Source organism: Habropoda laboriosa, unplaced genomic scaffold (genome assembly GCF_001263275.1).
Source record: "Habropoda laboriosa isolate 0110345459 unplaced genomic scaffold, ASM126327v1 scaffold126, whole genome shotgun sequence".
Lineage (NCBI taxonomy): Eukaryota > Metazoa > Arthropoda > Insecta > Hymenoptera > Apidae > Habropoda > Habropoda laboriosa.
In genome coordinates this window covers 1,094,032-1,099,516 of record NW_017100288.1, presented here as the reverse complement: position 1 = coordinate 1,099,516, position 5,485 = coordinate 1,094,032, and positions in this window count along the sequence as shown.

The following is a 5,485-nucleotide window of genomic DNA, read 5'->3' as shown; positions in this document are numbered from 1 at the left end:
AATCAGAGTTCTCTTTCTATTTTTGCTTATTTTCTTTTTAAATAATGATATCAAGAGTGTTTTTATGAAAATTCTTTCTGAGAATCTGTAATTTAATTTCAACCGTTTGACGGATTAAAAGATTCTTTAGCGACGTAAGTATTAATATTGAATTGTAACACATGAAACATTTGATTCTATAATGTTTGCACGGATGATAGTATTATTTGCTTGCAAAATTTCTCTTTGTATCGGATTAAAGATCAATGCGCATTCTACTCTTGGCACTCAAGTGAATCAAATTGCATTTTGCTGTCGGTGCAAAGATAATCCGCAGAGATTAACGGAAATATCAAATAAATGTCTCGTGTTTGATTCTACAGATATTCGACTATTTTAAGCCTAAAATTCCACAGAATTTTCTCATTTTTTATTCATTGCTATTTATTCGATAATAAAATACTTTCTTAAAATAATTTAATCTTGAAGTATATCGGTGAAAATATCTTGATTTAAAACGCGAAATTATGCAAATATTCAAATTGAAAATGTAGTCTGAATAATGAATATTGAAACGTAAAAAATTCTGATAAGATATTTCGTGTATATATTACAATTCAATATTTATAACCCTTGAACAAAATTCAATACAATCTTAATTATTTTAACGGTATCTCACATTAGTCTGTACATTTTTAAAATGTAGTATGAATAAAGATGATAACATAAAAATGATATAAAAAGATAAGTTACGAGTTCTTTTTATCACTGCTTGAATATTTCAAGCAAACTCAGGTATCAATGTTTCGGCTTACGTTGATTTAACATACTGTAAAATATAATATTCGGTTAAATTTTTATTTCTCCAAAGCATTACATTTTTTCGGATACCAGAAAAATACTAATTTGTACTGGATCTTATCACCAGCGATTATTTCATTCATCTTACATTTTATATCATTTATATATTATGATAACATCAATATTATACTAATAATACACTGACACGCTACAATCCCACTCTCACAGAATTTTACATACCGAGTACAACATTAATAACAAGTGAATAGCAGAATATTCCACTTAATCACAATCTTCTTATCTAAAAGAATAAAAACGGTTACATTGAATTAAACGATATCCCAACAAAGAACGAAATAATAAAAGTACAGATTACACTGCACTACTATTATTCAAATAATACGAGATTGTATAATAAAGCTTCCGTTACACCGCAGTATCTCTTCACGTAAACGTTCACCCCGGTTTTAATCGGAGTCGATTATTCGCGAAATTCTCGTTACCCCTCTGTCATGTGACAGAGTCAGGACTCTTAAATGATCATTTCCATAATCCCAACGAACTTGTCGCGCCTCCCGACGTGGATATAGAAATTATCCAGGGTTGGTTATTACACGAGAATGATCGTTCTGCGCCATGAAATCGAAAGTGGTTCGCCTCTCTCTTCGAAGATGCGTCCATTAAAAGAACGAGGGGGTGAAAGATCGTGATAACGAATGCAGAACCATCGAGACGGCAGAAAGTGTGTACTCGTGCACTTCGCTGAATTACTCTGATTCTCGACGGATCATTGGATCGTGCTCGGTCTTTAAACGTGCTTTCGAGCTCGTTTCAACGACTTCGCCACCGGATTTGCGATCTCGAACATCGATACAGTCGTTATTGGTGAAGCATAGCTTTGGTAATTTGTTTAAAGGGCCGCGTGGGAGGAGGCTACGGTCCGTAATTTGATGTTATCGGAGGAAAGGAAGGAATCTGTAAACATTTCTCGGATTATTTACTGCATAGCGTTTTTGTCCAAAGACCTGCTGGATTCTTTCTTAGGGGGGAGACCATTTCGAGCAGATTTTATCGGAGAAATTTAAGCCTCGCTGTTTTGGCTCGAGCTCTTTTTCCAGAAGAGAAGGAAATAATCTCGCGATGGTTCTTTCTCGTAATTTCAGCGTGAATTCGTAAGTTTCTAGTACATAGCAGGAACAGAGAAACTTTTGTTGGAAATTACGTACGGTTGAAGCGATTTCATTTTTCTTTTCTTCCACGCAAAACGCTGAAATTATATCAGGTTCAGAATGGTAAATAAATTTTTTTGACTATTTAGTTAGATGTAGAAATATTCATTGGTAAATAATTAACGAGAAGTAGGTAATTGTTACTTGATAAACTAATATTTAGTTCAAAGAGAAGTTTTATTATTCAGAAATGAATAATAACTTTGTTAAATTGATGAAAAATAATTAATAGGCTAATTGATTGTCTCGATGTTTCTGTTACACTCGATTCACGGGTACATACTTCTTTCCAATTATAACAGAATGTAAATTTTGAATTATTTCGAGTAATGCACACTGAAGAAATTACAATTGTTACGAGAGCTTTATTAGCACTTAATTAAAAGTTACGAAATTTCGTTGAAAAAGTGAATTATTTTCACCAGCTAGCTTTCCGAACTTTCTCTTACTATTTCATTCGTTGATTAAGAAACTTTTTATACGTTCAAAGTCGTGGTTTTTAGCAAATGAGTTCTGTAATCGAAGTGTATGTACATACGAGATTACAAAGGACCATTTACTTAGAAAACAAGTTTAATATATTAATCATCCGACGACGTTCATCTGAATTTCCAGATTTAGAACATTCTTTGAGAATCTGCTCTACGGTTAGGCGCAGAATTTATAAAACGATCCCGCGAAACAACTTACGAGAGGCACGTTGATTATTTTTCTTGCTCGCCTGTGATGCATTTTGTCGTTTCGGGTCGTTTAGTTTCTGCTGCTGAGGCTCATTTCAGGTAAAGCAAGCTTCTCGCGCAAAAGCCTGCATAATTTTCGTCCCTTTCTGCGGTCATTAGACACGTGTCAATCTCGTCAGAAACGATTTCACTAATTAGAATCTTGTTAATTACCTGCATCGTCTCGATCGGTAATTTTAAGTACATTTAAACCGTTTATAGTATTTCTCTTTTCACATGACCAGATATAAACTATCTTGCGACTATTTTTATAACTCTATTAAATATTATTAAACGAGCAAATTCGTTTTTATCGTTTAATATTTAATTGAAGTCTGATCGAAAAATATATTAGTTACAAAAATAGTCGCAAGATAGTTTATATCTGGTTTAATTATATATACATATTTTCTATTCAATAATCCTCAAACTCGTAAATTAAAGCTAAAGTTAGAGGTAAAATTAACGTTTATCATAAACAGAACCCACTTTTCTTATATCTTAACTATTCGAATTCATCATCATCGAAGGAACAAGCATCTTATTAAATAAAACGAGACCCATTTTCCACTAATAAGTTAACTCTTATATTCAAGTTAAGTTGGCAAAATTTTTAGAATAAGCGAGTACCATATCCACATTTCCAATTCGTTTGCTCTGAAAAATTCTATATTTGCATAATGTTTGCTCGCATCTGAGTAACTGGTTGCCCTGTTGCGTGGTAACCTTGAAAGGAATCGCGAATTTCTTCCACCGCGCGAGTGCTTTTAACGATTTCAAGGGAAGTTAAGGTTTCGTCGAATCGCACCACCTATTCGTGGATTTATTTCCAACTGTTCGAAGAACTACGAATGTAAAAGTTTCGCCGCTGTTAAGCGCGATCGTAGATCTGTCTGCGAACTTTTCAAACAACTTTTTCCCACGACGTCTCTTCTTCGTCTTTCGTTATTGGCTCAAGCAGCCAATTAAACGGATTGAGTATCGATCGAATCGGTACGTGTTGTCGATTTTTTATTCGTTACGTATCTCAGTTGCTTTTGGGTTAAATTCGATATTGATAGGACTTAATTACTAGTTGATTTTTCTTAATTTTGAATTTACGATGCTCCGAAGTCAATTTTTGGTGTGCTTGAAGTATTATCAATTGAAGAAAAGTAAAAAGTGAGTGGTAATGAATAAAACTTGCAGCAAAAAAGGAACGATGGAAAATTGATGTACAGAGTGAATTTTAAATGTAGAGTAATGATATTAATGTTAAAGGTGGTTAAATTATACAATTAATTAAACGGTATTCAATGGTGAAATAGCAATTTGTTACATTGAAACCATCATCGAGGTTGGCAATTTTTCTTCGTTAAAACTGGCAAATTATGTTAATTAGTTTCCCTTGAAAATTTACGGCGTACAAACCGCGACACGCGGTTTTACTTCCGTGTTAATTACAATTCCTATCACGGATATACGTGTTTGATTGCTGTTCGTGTAACATGCGCACGTAAATAAATATTTTTTGCATTCTTCAGCGGTGAAGGACAGGTCATAATTCCTCGGCTTGTGTTTCACGCATTCTGTCGCGGGAAATATATTTTATACAGGGGATTTCCGGAGTTTTTCAAATTAAACCGCATGGAAGTTTCACGTCAGGCTCAAGGACAGCACAGAAATTGTTTACGTCGGAAAATAGATGAAAAAGGAGATCGATAGGGGGAACTATTATTATAATGCGTTAATCAGGTTGAAATCTTCGTTAGTCTCCTTATCGAAGGCTGCAGAAGGAACCTGTCAAATTCGCCATTTCAATTACACAAACTTAATTCCATTGCAAAATATTTTTAAATAAAATTTTTTAACACTTTACCGACCGGTAGCGGTTGAACATCCTACGCACTTTCGACCGCTCACTCGGCCACAGATGCATCGCTGACACCGGCTCTGTTTAGACTCCAGGCTTTCCCGCGGGAATATATGCGCTTTTTCTTACACCTATAGAAATGTTAAATCAAACTTTGACCGATTAATAGGTTATCGGTCGAAAAGCGTCGGTGGTAAAAAAGCGATTAATAGGCTACCGGTCGGTAAGCGTTGGCGACAAAAAGCCGATTAATAGGCTACCGGTCGGTAAGCGTTGGCGACAAAAAGCCGATTAATAAGCTATCGGTCGGTAAAGTGTTAATAATCAGAGTTATATTACAAACAAAGTGCTAAAAAGAAGACTATCAATTCCTTGTTTCGTTACAATTGTAATCATTTTTTTCACGTCTAAAATATAATTCGTTGAACCAGATAAAATTTCACTGCTTTCTAAGAATATGATTAATTGTGATAAGCTTCCTTTTAATTCCTTGCCTTATAATAACGTGACACATCGTAGTGCAGATCAAGATGAGAAAAAATAAATATCATATTTGTATCAACCTTGAATTTTAACTCCAACTTTAATTTACGCTTGAAGCTTATCAAATGCAAATTACATACAGAGTGGGCCACGTAAAAAAAAGGCCACCTAATTATCTTCTCTAGCTGTGGGTGGTACGAGAATGTTTTTATGTGCAATTTAAATGGTTTCAAAGGGCGAATAAGACGGAAGACAAATTTTTTAATCTTTACATTTGTTTCTACTGTGTATTTTATAACCTTAAAATAACCTTAGACTTTAAAATTTTTAATCAAATGTGAAACTTCCTTTCAGGTTTTGCATTTCTTCCATAAAAAGAATTTTCTTCCATCTTATTCACCCCTTGAAACCATTTGAATTAT